Here is an 18,844-nt window from a genome sequence, read left to right as displayed (position 1 = left end):
CCTCCACCGCCAAATTTTACCCCACTAGGAAGATGCCCCAAGGTGACAGCAGGCAGAGGTAGGAAGACCATGGACATTTTGAAGCTTTAGGCAGAGAACCTCAGACCACCTACATTCAGGGTCTTAAGTAGAGAGGGAAGCAGGATGGGGAGAAGGGGACAAGAACAGCTTTGGTTCTCTTTGGAAAAGGTAGGTCACCAAATGGCCCTGGGCCCCAGATAGGGAGCTCTGTTTGGAAAGGTGATATGTGAAGGTCAGGCCCAGCCACATGGGTGTGGCATAGATCCCTAGGGAAGTCTGGAGTGAAATGCACATTGAACTAGGAAGCCTGATATGCGGCTGGCAGTGTTATCTTGGGCAAGCCTCTTAACTGCTGGGCCTCAGTTTCCTGGCCTGTGAAAACGAAGCGGTTGGATGGGATTCTCTCTAAAGTTGTTTCCTGAGCACACACTTGACAGTTATTTAAGGCCCTGTGTGAATAAACTCAATTCTGGATTAAATTAGAATATAAATGATAATATTTTAGCATCTTCATTTATCTCTTGCTTGCTTTCCACACGTCTCTGAAAGTAGGAATTGCCTCCATTTTGATAGTTAGAGAAATTAAATGAGGCTCAGGGTTAGTCTGACTCCTCTAGTGGCTTCTAATACTGCTCCTTCTAATACTGCTCTAATACTGCTTCTAATACTGCTCCTAGAAATACATCTCCTGTCAGCTCTTCTGTTCATGTCTTGTTGGTCATTCTACAGTCAGAGAACCTCAGGGCATTGGGAGAAGTGGGAAGCACTTGACTGAATGGGAACCAACTGAGCTTGAGGCCTTAAAAACACCCTAAACCAGCCCCGGAATTCAAGCAGGGTCAGAGGAGGTTTTGTGTTGGGAAAGGGGTGGAGAACTAGTCTTCTGAATCAGTCTTTTCTCTCAGCCTCAGTTTTTTCATGTCTAGCCCGAGGATCAATTTTGATTCCCAGTGGGGCCATGGATTCATCAGTTAATGCCTATACAGAGGTTTGAAAAATCTAGGGCCAGAGTTGTGATTTATTTTCCTGGAGGAGGGCCTAGTGTAGGAATGCAAAGGGGTTTCTGTCCAGAGCACTCCAGCTGTCTACCTTTACGTGTCTTGTGCCTCAGAGTCCTAATTTCTTGACTGCTCATTTGAATTCCCTGGGGAGATTTAAAAATAATGATGTCCAGGTCCGATTCAGATCAACTGAATCAGTAGTAGTTCAGGTGGTAAAGCTCACATAATATATATATATATATATTTGGCTGCGTTGGGTCTTCGTTGCTGCGCGTGGGCTTTCTGTAGTTGCAGAGATCAGGGTCTACTCTTTGTTGCAGCACGCAGGCTTCTCCTTTCAGTGGCTTGTCTTGTTGTGCAGCATGGGCTCTAGGCGCACGGGCTCAGTAGTTGTGGCTCACGGGCTCCAGGGAAGTCCCAAGAGTATATTCTTTTAAAGCTGCCATGATTCTAATCTAATGCTAATTCTAACACAGAGTTGAAAGCGACTGTGTAGATGCTTATAGAGGATCCATGAAGGGGCCAGTGGCCAGCCTAGAGCTTTAAAATATAGTAAACAAGTCTGGCTGGCAATCTAGATGTAAGGCTGAAGCCATATGTGTGCATATGATCACCTGGGAAAAGGGTGCAGAGTCAGAGAGCGGGGAATGGAACCTCAGGAAAGCACACCACCAAGAAGTGGAAGAAGAAGAGACAACGAAAGACTGAACTGGAGGAACTTGAGACGCAGGAGAAAACTCTGAAGGCATGAGCTCCAGGCAGCCGAGAGAGAAGAGAATGTCTTGGTGGGCAGAGAGGTGAATGGTGTCATTGCTGCCACGGGGATGATTTAAGATTAGGACTAAAAAGCCTTCATTGGACTTGACATCTGCAGTGGCCTTAGCAAAAAGAGAAAGCTGATGAGGCCAGGGTGTGGAGAAGTATATCAAGGCAAACCCAAAGAGGCAAGGGAACTCTTTTCCCCAAGCCAAGGATGCAGTTATGACTGGGACAGACCTTGGACAGATCTCCTCTCCTGAGAATGTAAGCATCTCTTTCCCACTCCACTGAAAGCATAAAGAGAATCTGGCTGTTAACCTTGACGCCACATCGAAATGGATTCCTCCTCACGGGTACCAACGCGTACTCCAGCACCCAGGGCACTCTACGCCAGAGGGAAGCCAAACCAAAACCTCGGAGCAGAACATGAAACCTGTTTAAAACATGCTCACTTCTCCTCAGAAACAGCATCTAACTTGGGGTGAAACAGTCCACCGCAGCCAGGTGGCCAACTAAGCAATACCGGCTGTGACTCCAGGCCACAAGAATCAGAGGGGAAGCTGCCAAGCCATGGAGGCCTGACTCCGCTGCCTGACAGGAAGCTGGTGGAGCAAGACAGCCTCTACTCCTCTCTCGGAATGGCTGACCACTACAAAGCAACTCAGAGAGCCGACAAGGAGAGAAAACCCACAAAAACACCAAAAAAGAAACAGAAGAAGCCCTCTGTGAACAGCAGATGCTGTCAAGTACAACCAAGAGCCTGGACTCAGTGAGGAGACTGGAAACTTACCTTCTCTGGCCTTGGGCAGGCATGGCGGCCCGCGGGCTTGTCTCTCCACCTCCGCTGCCCCCTCTTGTCTTCAGGCCTCCTCTCCTCCAGGTGCTGCCCACGCCTCCTCTCCCAGTCGGGCCCTGTCGAGGTCCACGGGCCCTGTCGAGGTCCACAAGCGCTGCAGGGCTAGCTAGGACCCAGCAGGCTGCCAGCCTAGGACTGCAGCAATGGAGTTGTGGGAAGAATCTGGACAGTCTCCACCAGGCTGTCTCCTCTTCAGTTGCCACTTGGCTTCCATGGAAAAGACGGGGCCGAATCAGAATAGCAGTGCCCCGTGGAGTGGGGTGACTGGATGGGACCGGAGGGGATGTTCTCTTTCTTGCTCAGGGTGCAGGTTGCCAGTTAGGGTTATAAAAGTTCATTCAACGTTATGATTGTGTACTTTTCTGTTTATACATTGTACTTCAATAAAATGTTGTTGTTGTTGCCGTTCCTGTGGTTGTGTTGCGTGTGTGTGCGCATGCGCGCGCCGGTGTTTTAAGGCGATGATGAGCATGCCCAGTGGCCCAGTGGCTCCAGGCCCCAAAGTACCACCCCGCTGTTTCTCTCCAGGCAACGGCCTGCAATTTTTCTCTTGCCCTGAAGCCACCGCCGTGCAATTTGCACCTCACTAATTTCCTGGCTAAGCCTTAATTCTGTCTGGTCACTGCTCCACCCTCCCTGAAAGCAGCGCTCCGATGTCGCTACTGCCCAGCAGTTTGGGGCTTAGGGGCTGCATCTGACTGGCCACCTGTGACCTGGACGATCCTATTTAGAAATGCAGCTTTAAGGAATCATACAAAGGGGTAGATGCTCTGGTAACACAAAGTAACTGTATTGCAGCTTCCTCAAAACCCGCGGTATGGAGGCAGCTGAGGTGGGTTTGTAGTTGTTCTGAGCAAGCAAAATATTACATTTCGCTTAGGTTTGAGGGGGTGCCATTTGGCAGGACCGAGTGATTGACGCTCTTACTCTCCAATTTTCTGCTCGCTGAAGCATTAAAGCAGCAAGCCTGAAGTCAGGAGAAAGCCAACAGCCTGGCACAGAGCACTTAATTCCAATCTGCAAATAAAAAGCTTTTATTAGATCTTTCCTCCTCATTTTGCATCAGATCTCAAATTGTCTCTCCCAGGGGCTTGCCAAAGAGCCACTGTAGCAGATTGTGAAGTCCTTTTGCAGGTGACAGTTAAAACGCTTGGGTTCTTCTTTTCCATAATGAAGGGTTAGGAAAACTATATATAAGTGGTGAGTAAACACTTGACTCCTTATTTATGCTTCCTGATTCTTAAGGCAGGGTGGGTTAGTGGAAGAATTCACTTGGGTTAGATGGCAGAAGAGCTCAGTTCTGGTACAGATTAGGGAGGTGACCTCAGATAACTTATTTAGGCTCTTTGAGCCTCAGTTTTCTAATCTATAAAATGAGAGGGATGGACTAGATAATAGTCAATGGCCTTTTGTCATCCAATGTTCTACTAATCCATGATATATTTACAGAGCTAAATATATATTCATCCACCTTAATTAAATGTGTTACGGTTTTAAGAAAAAAAATCCTGTCCACTTAGAGATGAGTATTCATTCATTAAGCAAATATTAATTTACCAGATTCTCTGCTGGCACATGGTAAAGACACAAAGATGAGCACAAGTAAGTTCTTATTCTCAAGAGTCTGTGAATATCCAAACAGTGCATGTGCACATCTCCTTTGAAAGATAATAACGGTAATGAACATGTAAACTCCCTCCTGCCCAGGTGACAGTCCTGACCCAGGTTTATGCCCAGATTCCTCCATCATATTCTGTTTAAAAGTCACCTCTGTAAAGTTTTCAAAGTCTAAATGTCTTACTAGAATCTTTGAATGAGTTGATTAAGAAAATTTGCTCAGTGCAAAGCACATGCACATTTGATTCACTATTGATCTTAAATTGCTCAAGGTCTCTCTAGCCACTTTAAGGTTTTTCTGTGTGTGCATTTGTGTATGTGCGTATATAAATAAATATATACATATATTTATACACACACACGTGTGTATCTACTCACCTTGGGTATATGCATTTGTTTGTACTGGGTTCTCTTTGGAAAAGGTAGGTCACCCAATGGCCCTGGACTTCCCTACCTAAGAGTTAAAACCCTCCCTATCGGGCTTCCCTGGTGGCACAGTGGTTGAGAGTCCGCCTGCCTATGCAGGGGACATGGGTTCGTTCCCTGGTCCAGGAAGATCCCACATGCCGCGGAGCGGCTGGGCCCGTGAGCCATGGCCGCTGAGCCTGCGCGTCCAGGGCCTGTGCTCCGCAACAGGAGAGGCCACAACAGTGGGAGGCCCACGTACCACAAAAAAAAAAAAAACCCTCCCTACCTAAGAGTTACAAGTGTATTTTCACTGTTATGTGCTTGTACGCCCATATATTCAGCAGTGTCCACATACCCCATGGATCTCTTGCCCCTCAGTCCATGGAGCTGACACCTATGCAAGGGTGCCCTACCCAGATCAGTCCCCACTAATTCCTGGTCCAGGAAGCTGCCCACTGGCAAGGCCCCCTGCTGGGACTAGCTCCATAATTTGTGGGACCCAGGGCAAAATGTAAATGCAGGGGTCCCTTGTTAAAAAATTATTAAAAATTTCAAAATGGTGACAGCAGAGCATTAAACGAAGTGACGGACCCTTGCAAGATTGCACATCCGTGAAGCCAACCCTGCCCTCTGCTCTGCCTGTCTGTGCTGCTGAGAAAGGGCATGCATCAGGGCAAAAGACTGCCCTGATGTGCTTCTAGACAGCTCTACCAAGGGCACTGGCTAAATGTCGCTGCCATGAGCTCACATTCCCACCCGTTCTACCTCTACAGGCTGACAAGGATGGAAAAATAGGAGACGATGGCAGAGAGGGTGCACGAAAGATGGCTTTTGCTCATAGCATCAGCCAATGTCTACAAGGACTGTCAGAGATCATGTCACCCAGCCTCTCACTTTTTTGTTTTTTAATAATTAGAGGCTGCAGGGTGGGGTGGGGTGGGGGGACATGGGCAATAATATTTTGGGCATCTGCCCTTTCTCTCTGTCTTCCTAGGCCTGGATTCTTAGTTCCTCATCAGGCACTGCTTGGCTTGGACCACGTTTAGCTAGGGAGATGGAGCCACCCATGGATTGATCATTCACCTTGAATAAGTGTTTGTATTTCTTCTGGACCTCCTCAGGGCTCAACTTGGAGAGGATGACAGCCCCTTGCTTTCCAGATGAGGAAACTGAGGCCCAGAGAGGCATCCTGATTCTACCAAGTCTACTGAACTAGTTAAAGCCAAAGCTGACGCTAAACCTCAGGCTTGAATGTGAGCCCAGGCACTTCAGAATTGCACCTACATGAATAAGTCTTCTGGGAATGCAGCCCATTTATAATGAAGGACACATTTTCAGACTGTTCTTAAATTCTGAGACTAGCTTCCATTTTTCCTCTTCAAGTTGAAGGTAAGGAAGGAGGACCCAGGATGTGAAGCTATAGTCTTCTAAGCATGTCTTCATCACGCCCAGACTCCTCTTCGTGGGCCCTTGTCACCATGGCAACAGCATCTTCCCTCCCCAACATTCAGAACCCTTAGGCCCTCCAAGCTCCCCTTCTCCACCTTCGTCCAGTTGGAGGGGTTGAGACTTCTGGTGTGAACAGGTTTCAGTCAGAGAATGGGGCGATTTCCCAGCTGGGGAGAACTTGGACATTCTAGAGAGCAGTCCTGAGAATGGGATGACAAGAGGAAAGTAGGCAGGTGAGGACAACCTCTTCTTTGGACCCAGGAGACATACGCTGAGGATCTCAGAACACCAGATGGAGAAGGGATGGCAGAGGTGGGGCCCAGCCACTTCACTCTGATGTCCAACCCAGAACTGGCAGGTGACTTGTTGGGGTCACAGACTAAAATCAGTGGCTCCTGACTTCCATCCCATCTCTTTCCACTTTGTTTTCTGTTGATGGTCTATCCACTCTTTTATTTTAAATGTTTTATCTTGGGGCTTTTTACCCCTGCGATGTATCTTTATTAAGCAGATGGGCCCCAGACGTCCCTGCCCCCAAAAGTGAGCTGCTGCCTGAGCTGCCAGGGCCCTGATAACCCCTAAAACTTTCTAGGCCCTGGACTCCTTCCTGGAGCAGGGTCCTCATCCTCTGCTCTAGCTGAGTCAGGACAGTTCCCCTTTCTCACCTCCCCTATTCTTAACCCACCCTTTGCTCTCCTCTCATGGACTCGACCCTCCCAGATTCATCATCCTTGTTTTTTTGGCAGGTTTGAGGTTGGTTCCATCAGTGTTTAATGATTTTCCGTGTCATAACTTCCCCACCCGACACCCTCGTGCCTCCAGCATGATTTCTCCTCCAGCTGCAGTTTTGTGTGAAGGCTGCCCACCTCTGGAATGCACTCTCTCGGGTACCAGAAGTGTCAGCGTGCAGAGCAAGGCAGGAGGGGTGGGAGTCTGCGCCTGGAGCTGGCCTCAGCCGGGACAATGGGACTTTTATTTCTGGCCTGGCTCCGCTGGCAGTCTCTCTCCCGCTCTCTTTCTCGGTTGGGCTTTGGTTTAAAGTTACTCTTTCAGGATTAGGTTGGTGTTTTCTTTCCCATGCCACCGGGGAAGTTTCTGTTTCCGAAGTGGACCATACACAGACAGGTCAGTTAGTCACCGGCCTTCGCAGGGCCACAAGCATCGGTGTTCAAAGGCTTCTGTAAATCACCCTGGCAAACAGGGGCCAACCAAACTCGCTTCTTGCCATGTGGAAAGGCGCATTACAGTGCAGCTAATCTTTAACTAGTTGTTTTCTATTGGGTACAGGTTATGATAACCAAGCACTTCTCTCTCCACCCCCCGCCCCCAAACTTTCACAGAAAATCCTGGAAGAACTGCTGGGGGGTGAGGGACGTCTGTTCAAGCAGCCTTGGCTTTTACTCCTCATTTTTATGCCTTCAGTCACCACCAAGTCTGGCCATCAAGGACACCCAGCTCTCCTTTTCTCTGAAACTCAGTGACAAAACAAATGAAACAATACAAAAGGTTTTCTTATTCCCCTTCACCCAGCGGAGATGGGCCAACTTTTTTTTTTTTTTAAAGAAATACTAAAAACCTCAGGGGTTGTGAGGCAGGAACACAGAATCTCTGCAAAATCAGGGAAGCTCTTTCGGAAGCCCCAAGGCCCTTATCCTAAGATTTTTACACTCTTGTCCCCGTGGGGCTGGCGTCACCTGCCTCCAGCCATCCCCGTGGCTATGTGTCTGGCCCCCTATTATTCTCTGCTTGGGGAAGCTGTGCCCCCATGAACACATCCCAACCCAGATTATGGGCCCTCAGCCTCCACACAGGGGATCTTACAGAGACTTGCCCCCTTGCAAGCCTGTAGCCTGTTGTTGATTTAACCACACAATAACCACACACATAGCTACACCCATGCCAGAAGGGTAAGCACATTAGGAACAAGGGGTGGTCTCTCTCAGCATACCATTATCTTATCCGGGACTTTATCTTTTTTTCTTTCTTCTTCTTCTTAGTACAAAAGTAATACCTACTTATAAGAAAGGGCACAAAGTAAATAAAACAAAACAAAATACATCTCTCTCATCTCTCTTCCCAATTCCTACTCCCTGGGAGGAACCAAAACTAACAGTTTGGTGTGCTTCCCCTCAGATCACAGACACTTCCCATGATCCAAATAAATACTCCTGGGCCAAGTTTTTGTTGTTGATGCTGTTTTCAGCTCTTGTTTTAAGACCAACTTTACTGAGATAAATTCACGTACAATAAAATGCTCCCATTTTAAGTGTACATTTTGATGAGTTTTGATAAATGTATACACCATTATAACCATCACCACCGTCATGACACAGAACATTTGCATCACCCAAAAAGTTCCTTTGTGCTCCTTTGCTGGCAATTTCCCACCTCAGCCCCAGGAAACCGCTGATCTGCCCTCTGTCATTACGGATTAGTTCTGCTTTTTCTAGAATTTCGTATAAATTGAATCATGCAGCATGTACTCTTTTGTATATATATATTTTTCCCCTCAGTATAACATTTCTGAGATCCGTTCCTGTTGCTGTATACAGTAGTTTGTTCTTTTCTATTGCTGAGGAGGATTCCATCATATGGATGTACCGCAATTTGCTCATCCACTCACCTAGCGCTGGATATGTGAGTTGCTTCCAGTTTGGGGCTGTTATAAATAGCTCCAAAAGCTGTTATGTTATTTTGAAACATGAAGAGAGGGAGAGAGAGAGGGAGAGAGAGTGCAAATCCAAATGTAGTTCAGGCCTACAGATTTCAGAACTTAGCAACTGACAGATTTGCAAGGCAAATATCTCTATGTGAGCAGAAAGCAGAGGTAGGCCATTTTAGTCGTGACCACAATGATGACCGTTGTTAACATGAAATGGTTACATGACACTTCACATTTGTAGACTCTGTTTTAGAAGTGCTCTCTGGCAGTGACCTGACACTGTTTGGTAATTCTATAAATGTCAGGCTCTTGATATGTTCTTCCTCAATTTCTGAAAGATTTAGGAACATTTATACATCAAGGCTAAAGTATCACCGTTTCACAATACTTCAGTACAACCGAATCCCTTTTCTAAGAGAACTGACTTTCCCAACACTTTACGCTATGGTCTGAAGTTATACTATGGTTCCCTGCACCTTGCTTTTGTCTGTCACAGGCAGCTCAGGCTTTTCATCATTACGTTTTGTAAAGACCCCTGCAAACACATCTCCTTTCTTGATTTCGTGCGTGTAACTCTTTAAGTAACTTAGAAGTAAGAGCCCTAAGGATTCCCTTATTGAGAGAAGCACTCACTTAATAGCAGCTCTCATGGGCCCCTGCTGCATCCCTCCTGCAGCAATGTACTGGAGAGGGCTTTCCTACCCCCCAAACCCCCATTGCTTTAAACCAAAACTAATATTAAAAAAATTCATCAGCAAAGCCTGTTTTCTAATGGTTGCTTTAATCACAGTAAGGGAGATTTATTCCTTATTACTCTCAACACTGGCCTTGACCGGCTAGAAATAAGAGGAACTATTCACTCCATAAGGAGAAAACACGGATGATTATAATGTATCAAAACTCTTTTTCAGGGACTTCTCTGGTGGTGCAGTGGTTAAGAATCTGCCTGCCAATGCAGGGGACACGGGTTCAAGCCCTGGTCTGGCAAGATCCCACATGCCGCGGAGCACCTAAGCCTGTGTGCCACAACTACTGAGCCTGCGCTCTAGAGCCCGCGAGCCACAACTGCTGAAGCCCGTGAGCCACAATTACTGAAACCTGCATGCCTAGAGCCCGTGTTCCGCAACAAGAGAAGCCACTGCAACGAGAAGCCCGTGCACTGCAACAAAGAGTAGCCCCCACTCGCCGCAAGTAGAGAAAGTCCGCTCGCAGCAACAAAGACCCAATGCAGCCAAAAATAAACTAATTAATTAAAAAAAAAAAACAACTCTTTTTCTCCCCTCCCTCCTTGTTATAAGTAAAAAGAGAAAAATAAAGCAAAAAGCTGTGCAAAGACCAGGACACGGCAATTCTCAAGACAGTGACAAGGGACACAGAGCCTAGGGAACTGGCTGCCTCAGTGGTTTTTCTGTGAGTTGCCTGATCAAAGCCACGTCGCTCATGGCATTTAATAGAGGTACCCAGACAACGTTCTGTTTCTCCTGCAGCCAAAGAACCTCTACCCTCTGACCCTTTTCACTGTTTGTGTAGACCTGGCCTCCTTGGATGAGTCTTGTGCCTCCCAGGCTGGCCCCCCAGGACATGAAGGAGCTGACTGAGTGACTTCCTGAGAATGGGTCCCCAACCTCACCGCCTCCTCCACATTCTGCAAGGAGGGGCAAGGCTGGCTCAACTGGTACTTAGAAGACATGAGGGATTCTATTAAGAGTTTTGCCTGTGAAACATTGACCTGTGTGCCTGCTCACACAGATCATTTAATTCCTGTTGTGGATCAAATTTTAGAGAGTTTAAAAAGAACTATTCCCACAGACCCCTCAAAGATAGGTCGGCTATACGTACATCCATTAATTAAAAAGAACCCGTTAAGAAGAACCATGAAAAAAATAGAAAGTAGAGAGCACCAAAACGTGGTTTGACTTACTTTGCTGATTTCATGAGGTAATTTGGATGATGGAAGACATGCCACCCAAAAAGCAAAATCATCTAGTGAAGTGGTGGAATAAACCTATACATTCAAGCCATGATGTCCACACTTCTAGACAGGAATGCAATTTCCCCCTCTTTCGAATTATTCATTTCCTTTTTAATAGGTCACGTCTCATTTACCTTGATTTAGCATCAGACCAAGTACAGTTATGTATTTGGTGAGGGGGAGGGAGGAAGAAGAACAAGAGAGAACTTCATGTGAAATATGGTGACCCTGTCCTTAAAATGCAGCCCATGTGGGTCAGAAATGGTACTACATCTTTGATTCTTTTTATATTGCGGGAAGAGTACAGGGCTTCCTTATGTTTATATACTTGAAAGAATAATGAGAAGTGTGCTTGAAAATACTGTTTGATGAATAATGCTTTTGCATGTGTCACTGTGAGGAAGTATCATAATGCACATTTCACCACAAGGCCAAGGAGAATATTTAAAAAGAAAACTCCAGTGTAACGTGAAAAATAGACTGATCCTTACATCTGTCTCCAGGACGAATAAATCACTAAACAAATATTTTAATGGCCTTAAAATACAATCAAAAAGAGCAATTCCCCAAGGTGGTTAGCTTGAGTCCTCATTAGAAGGTTTATTTTCTTTGAGTGTGTAGATTGTTATATATCTAAAATTGCAATTATGATAAATTTATAGGAAAAACATCACATGACCACAACATGTTAAATGGGCTTGCTACATGATAAGGAAGAGAAATAAAGCATTGAGATGAAGAACAGGCTAGAATAACCAACCTTGACAAAAGAAATACCACAGTCTGAGGTTCTAATTCTGACAGAAACTTTAGGTGACTTAAAAAAATCCACCTAGAACCCTGACTTCTTACCATGATGCTACCCTTTGTGCCACAGTTCCTGTTGTACTTTCAAACCTATAAACTAAGAATACCATGCAATAAGTTCCTGTTCAATAAATGAATATTGAACCTAATGTAGTTCTCAATATTCTACTAACTTTTTATAGCATTCTTTTTTTTCTTACCACTGGCCTGGTGGTTCAAATCATTTAACGAAAAGTTAGGAAATTATCATGACCTTCAGAACTGATGAACCTTCCTAGACTTTGGTTTCTCTTTGGAGAAAAAATTAAAATTCTTTCCCACAGAATGACATAGTAGAGTGTTTTGAACGTTGTAAGTGAGGTCTTTAAAGTATTCTTATTTTTTTAACAAAAGAAAAAAAAAAAGGTGATACAAACTTGCTCTACCAGGTTGGACAATGCAGAAAGGCAGAAATTACAAAAAAATGTGATAGTCTTCTTACCTAAAGTCAGTCTCAGTCTTCAGAGGTGAACAGCATAAACAGTGCCAGGTGTAATCTTTCAGTGATTTTTCTATAGAGAAAAATATATAGAGGTGTTTTCTTTTTAATTTTAAGCCAAAAAATGGGTATCATACTACAGATACTGCTTTTCAGTTTGCTTTTTTCTTAGTGGGATTTCTTTAAGTTCATGTGATAGAACACAGTCCAGGACAGCCTTCAAAGAAAAGGATCTCTTTCATTCATTAACCCATCCAACAAACAGTTACTGAGTCTTCACCATGCCTGGCACTGAGTTGGGTGTGGGAAATACATCAGGGAAGGGCTACTCACCATGTCACTGTGAATGCTTGTCACTGACCTCTGGAACCTCTGGGAACACACATTTTAGTTCCTGGCTACAGCATCTGATGGCAAAACTTCCTTGGGGATACTATACACTAAATTCTAAAATTTAATTAAACCAAATATATTTGCTAATAGGGCTTTATTACATACATTTTTGTATAATTTCATGGAAAGCAAAAGATATTTTTATCTTTTGAGTTTAGACTAGAATATATTTTGTCTTTCTGTTGTTTCCTTTGAGGATCGTTGACATGTAATACAGTGTAGCTGTGGTTCTTTAATGTCTAGCGAGGGGGTTAGGAATCCCCCTCGTACCACCAAGTTATGCCTAAGTCAGACCACCAGCCACAAGGAAAAACATTCCTCGGCAGGAAGCAAGCCTGTTCTCACACACTGCAGAGGAACTGCTACCTGGCTTAGATGATATTCTGGAATGGGAATATTCAAGCATAATGTTTTAGAGAAAAAAGATAAATGCCTCCAGGATTTTCTTGTTTCGTGGGTTTTCATGACAAGAGGGGAAAGGCACACTTGCGCGTGTGTGTGCACACACATGCACACACTTAAATCCTTGATTGTGTAGAGTCTAAAACTCCCGGAACCCTGGGGTCAGCATTAGTTAATCACTGCTGAGGCCCCAGTAGCTTCCTCTGAGGAGTAAAAGCAAACCCTGGCATAAGGAAGATATCTGGGAGGCTGTTTCTTAATGTCATCTCCCGCCTGCACACCTGACCGGTTATGAGAAGAAGCTGAGCCTCAGTCCCTCCCCGGAGGCTGCCAGCCAAGCCAACCTGTCCCCCGGGTCTCTCGTGGGCACCCAGCTGCCCGGCACGGAGGACTGATCGAGGCTCGGCTCTGGCTAGCTTTCTGGCTTTGTCAGGGAGGCATTTACAACTGCCCGCTGACCTTGCCTGGCCCACTGTAGACTGTGTGGGCATTTATGCAGTCCCAAGTGGGAACACTTCTGCCCGATTCTCAACCTTGGGCAAGAACTTTTTGAGCCCTGGCAGCTGAAATGAACTGGCAGCCTGGAGGACAAAGAGGCATTTGCTGGGGACTGAAAGTGAACCTCTCCAAGGCAGACCAAGGCCATTTCTCAGCACTGGTGGGGCTGGGCTGAGGGTGGGAGAGCAGCCTGTGGGGAGACGGAGGGGCTCTGTGCTGGGAAGAGGCAGTGCAGCCTGGGCCCCGTGTCTCCCTGCTCGTCCTTGTTGAGTTTGCCAAACTGTAAGGTTGACAGTCTCTGAGCTATTTCTACAGCTATAGCTAGTCACATGGACAATTACACATGTCAAGGTGACCACAGCGTGACTACTGTACTGTCCACTCACTCCCCAGCAGAGAGCGAGTGGCTTGTTCAGTGCTTGATGTAACAGGAGCTGAGCTCCTGGCCTTGGTTCCTGCTAATTGTAACTGTAAGCAAAGGGTCTTTTAATTACAGATGTTATGGAGACAATACAAATTGGGTGACACCAGCCTTATGATGAGGACAGAATTATATATGGTTAACTATATATTGTTAACTATATATGATTAAGCAAATTGTGAAAATCATAGAGAAGTTTTCTACTATCTGCTACTAATTCTCTCCTCTCTTCAGAAAAGCAACTGGTGAAAACCCACAGCCAGGGTGGTAGCCAGCTTTCAAGATGGCCTCCAATCATCCTTATCTCCTGGTCTTCACACTCTTGTATCTTTCCCTTCCACACTGTAACAGTGTGAGTCTCTATGACCAATAGAACATGGCAGAAGTAACAGTATATCACTTTCACAATTAGGTTATAATAGGGACAGTGGCTTCCATTTTAATCTCTCTCTCTGATCATTTGTTCTGGGGAAGGCTGTCCTCATGTTGTGAGGACACTCTGTGGAGACGCCCACATGTGAGGAGCTGAGGCCCCCAGCCAACAACCATGTGAATGAGCCACCTTGGGAGCAGCTCCTCCAGCCCCAGTCAGTGACTTGGCTGCAACTACAGGAGAAACCCCAAAGCACCAGCTAAACTGCCCTCGAGTTTCTGACCCACAGGAACTGAGATAATAACCATTTGTTGTTTTAAGCCATGAAGGTTTTGTTTTGTTTTGTTTTGTTTTTGTTTTTGTTTTTGTTTTTGTTTTTTTGTTTTTGCGGTACGCGGGCCTCTCACCGCTGTGGCCTCTCCCATTGCGGAGCACAGTCTCTGGACGCGCAGGCCCAGTGGCCATGGCTCACAGGCCCAGCCGCTCCACGGCATGTGGGATCTTCCTGGACCGGGGCACGAACCCGTGTCCCCTGCAGCAGCAGACGGACTCTCAACCACTGCGCCACCAGGGAAGCCCCTAGCCATGAAGTTTTGAGGGCAATTTGTCACACAGAAATAGCTAACCAGTATAACCAGGAATGGAAACCACCCCTGACTTATTCCTCCTCTGGATATCCTGGCTCAATTAACCTTCTTCTCAGACCTCGCTGCTCTTGTCTTAGGATGGTTGCATTGAGGTGGGAGCACCTCTGCACCAGGAATCTCACAACCATACCTAGCTTCAGTCCATGGACTTGTACAATGTCTACTCTAAGAAGGGATAAAATGAAAATTATTAAGAAAGATTTGAAAAAAAATAACTATTTTAACTGGTAACCAAAGAAGGCTAAACTAATGCAAATATGAGACTACATTTTTTACTTATCAAAATAGTAAGGTTTTAAAAAAATACTCATACTTAATGGTGAAAAGGTGGTTCAATCTTTGTGAACTGTATTAAGAATATTCAAAAATTTACATACACTTTAATGCAGAGTTGATTACACTTCTAGGAATAGATGCTATGAAAGCAAATAGAAATGCAGATAGAAATTGATAGCAAAAGATGTTCACTGCAGTATTTACAGTAGTAAATCATTGGACACAACCTTTGTCCTATAATAGAGGATTTTTTCTGTTTGTTATTTTAAATTATGGTACATCCATTTCATCGGAAGTAGTGTTGCTATTTATAGATTATGAAGGTTTTTTTTATTATGTGGGCACATATTTAAGTAGAAGCTCAGGATACAAGATTATAAATGTAATATAGTTTCAACTCTAGAAATATAAACATAGATGAAACAAAGACTGGAGGGAAATGTGCTGAAATATTAGTATCACTTATCGTTTGAATAATCCTCCCAGGCAAGGACATGGGATAAATATTTTTTCTTTATACTTTTTAGAATTTTTACATTAATAGGTATATTTTAATACGTCTATTTTTTTATTGAAGTGTAGCTGATTTACAATGTTATACTAGTTTCAGGTATACAACATAGTCATTCAATATTTTTATAGATTATACCCCATTTAAAGTTATTACAAAATATTGGATGTATTCCCTGTGCTGTACATTACATCCTTATGTCTTATTTATTTTATATCTAGTAGTTTGTACCTTTTAATCCTCTTCCCCATCTCGCTCCTCCCTCCACCCCTCTCCTCACTGGTAACTGCTAGTTTGTTCTCTATATCTGTGAGTCTGTTTCTGTTTCATTGGTTTGTTTTATTGATGGATATTAGTTTAATAATCAGAAAAAAAGTGTTAAAATTGCAAATGTATGGAAAATATAGTTTCTTAAAGTCTCTAGTATTTGCCATTATCCATAAACCACAATATACGTTTTGGGTGATTTGTGAATAATTCACATCAAAAACCTAAGCCAACTTAAGCTTCACCCTTCTTTTCAGGTAGGGGACTAACAGGTATTCTCTATAAGACTGTGGATTGGGCAGCAAGTGTGTGATGAGCCCAGAAGGCTGCCTGGAGGGAGATGTATCCATTGCAGCATCCTGACAACAAAGTGCCCAGGGGGAGGGGCGCTGCAGGAAACCCTGTGAACCCAGGATTCTCTTTTTTCTCTACCTAGGGATGGAAGTGGGAAGATAGAATGCAATTACAAAAAGTTGGTCACTGACTCTGAGACTCAAATTACTGACAGCTTAAAGTAATCAACACTATGAAAGCCATAATTATCCCAATACTGTAAAGTTTGGCGTTTTAAAAAAAAAAATGTTCTTCCAAGCTGTGTCTTTCTGTCTGGATCTCTCTGGTTACATAACTAGAAAAGGGCCCGCTCAGGAATGAATCACAGATGGCTCTGCTCAGTGTTTGCTTTGAAGTCAGTTCAACTTGATTTATCTGGTCCGTGGTTTGAGGCTGGGATGTGAGGATCCAACGACACACCAGTGTCCAGGCCCCAAATTAGGGACAGAGTAACTGTTTCCTGGGCACAGTGCATGAGGAAAGGATTTGCCCTTCTGGGGTGTTGATTCTGATCCTGGCTACTTGATGGGGAGGGGTGGAGCCTGGGGGCTGGCTGAGGCCTCTTCTGGTCCTGCTCTGTGAAGGCTGTGGCTCTAAGCATGAACTGGGCTTGGCCTGGCTGATCTCTTCCAACCAGGGAAGCATCAGACCACTGTTAGCTGGGTGAGGTCAAATGAGGCCCCGGGCTTCAGTCTCCACTGTGGGTCTCGGTAGTTACAGCTTGTTGCTCTGTTCACTTTCTCTCAGGTAGTTAATTGTATCATTTCTCCCTCCAGTTTTCTGAAAGGGATAATTGACTCAGGAAGCAGGAGTGTCAAATACTTGTGGAGGGCGGTGCCCTTGAGAGTCGTAGAACCAGAGACAGCTAGCACCAGGAAGGCACTAGAAGTCATCTAGGTCAGGGGCACAGGCCTGATGCCTACAGGGACAGAGGTTACCTGCAGGCGGGCACTCGGGAGGTATAGCACAGCAGAGGGGCTGTGGACTGGAGAAGGCACACCCTTCCTAACAGCATGCAAAGTAAAAACCTTAATAATCATTTGTAGGCCAAAGAAAACACAATTGCAGGTTGGATTTGGCCCAAAGGTCAGCCATTTGACGTTCTTGGGTGGTCGCACCCTTCAGTGTACGCATAACAAACAGGTCCAGGGAAACCACCCATTCAGGGACCAGCTGGGCCTAGAACCCAGCCAGGGGCCTTCTGGTCCTCTGAGAAACTACCTTGATGGCAGCCCCCCTACTCCCCCATAGGGGCCATGATGACAGTTTGACAGCAAAAACCACTCCATCAACCACACACCACCTCCTTGTTCCAGGAAATGGCCACAGCCTCAAAATATCTTCCACCCCAAACAATAGACAATCTTCTTTTGAGCTGTCCCCAAAACTGCTCCCTTGCCACTTGGCAGCCGATGAAGGACTTCCACACGTACCCAGAGATCAATTAGAAAGTCTCTGGCTCCCAAACTCCCACCTCGACAGAACATTTACCGGAGACTCTAAATATTTCCTCATTTTAATCTGTGAAGCTCCTTTCAACCTTCCTAACACCTTTCAACCCCTGCTGAAACTAAAGTGACCAGCAGAAGGGTTCCCTGGCTGCAAGTTTGTGAATTCACAGCCTGTGTCCTTTTTGTCCTGGACTTAGTTTTACGTGGGACACTACCCTATGTGAGAGGACTGAGGCTCTCGGGGATTTTGTCTTGTGTCTGTCTGCTCCTGGCAGAGTAGATATCATCGGTCCCCCATCGCCAGCAAAGCAGTTCACATTCCTAGGATGCCAGCTGGCAATTTCTGCTCCCTCTGCCCTGGAGCTGCAGAAGAGGCGCCTGGGCCCGCAGGATCCTGGGAACTGGCCCATCGGTCCCCTGGGGCCTTGCGCAGCGGCTCCTGTGTGGAGGGGTGTCCTGGAGCCCCGCCTGCCCACTCTACCTAGGCTCCCCACCCCAGGCAGGGCCCTACCTCCTCCCAGAGTCCTTGACAGGGACCTGTGCTCCGTCGAGCCACATAACATCTCTGCACTGCTGTTTCTTCTCAACTGTGGGAACAGCACCCAGTCAAAAGCCACTTACTGACTATTTCCTCTGTGGCTCAAGCTGAGCAAAAGCCTTAGTGATCAAGACTCCTCCCTCCTTCCTTTGTGAGACTCTGAGGAAGGCAATTACAATTACAACAGCTACAATAGCATTCATCAAGCACTTCCTATTCCCCAGGTGCAGAGCTAAGCACCTTATAGTCTTCCTCTCACTTAATTCTCATGAAAATTTGCTGAGGTAAGCATTGTTACCCACTTCGTGCCGGTGATAACACTGATGGCGACGTTCAGAGAGGTTTAGTAAGTTGCCCAGGGTCACACAGGGGCAGAATTCAGGTTTGAACCCAGGTTTAAGCTGGACTCCTGACCACCTTCTTATATGGCATGTTTTTCTATCACTGGGAGCCTCAGCCTCTCCCCAGCTCCCATCCCACATCACAGACCCAGTTCCCCTGTCACTGTCATCTCCTAAACCCACACCGGCCTGGTATATGAGTTTGAGGGTGAGGGTGGAGAGAAAGCAGAACCAATTTAAGTCCTTCACAGGTCCAAAGGCATACTAACTTTTACTGGTACCACTCCCATGATATCAACTATATCAAAATACTTCAGCAGCCTATTTTAAATATAAATGCAGTTGAAAACCTTTTGAAAGGCA

This window comes from Leucopleurus acutus, assembly GCF_964270905.1.
Source record: "Leucopleurus acutus genome assembly, chromosome: 3".
NCBI lineage: Eukaryota > Metazoa > Chordata > Mammalia > Artiodactyla > Delphinidae > Leucopleurus > Leucopleurus acutus.
This window is presented reverse-complemented; position numbering follows the sequence as displayed.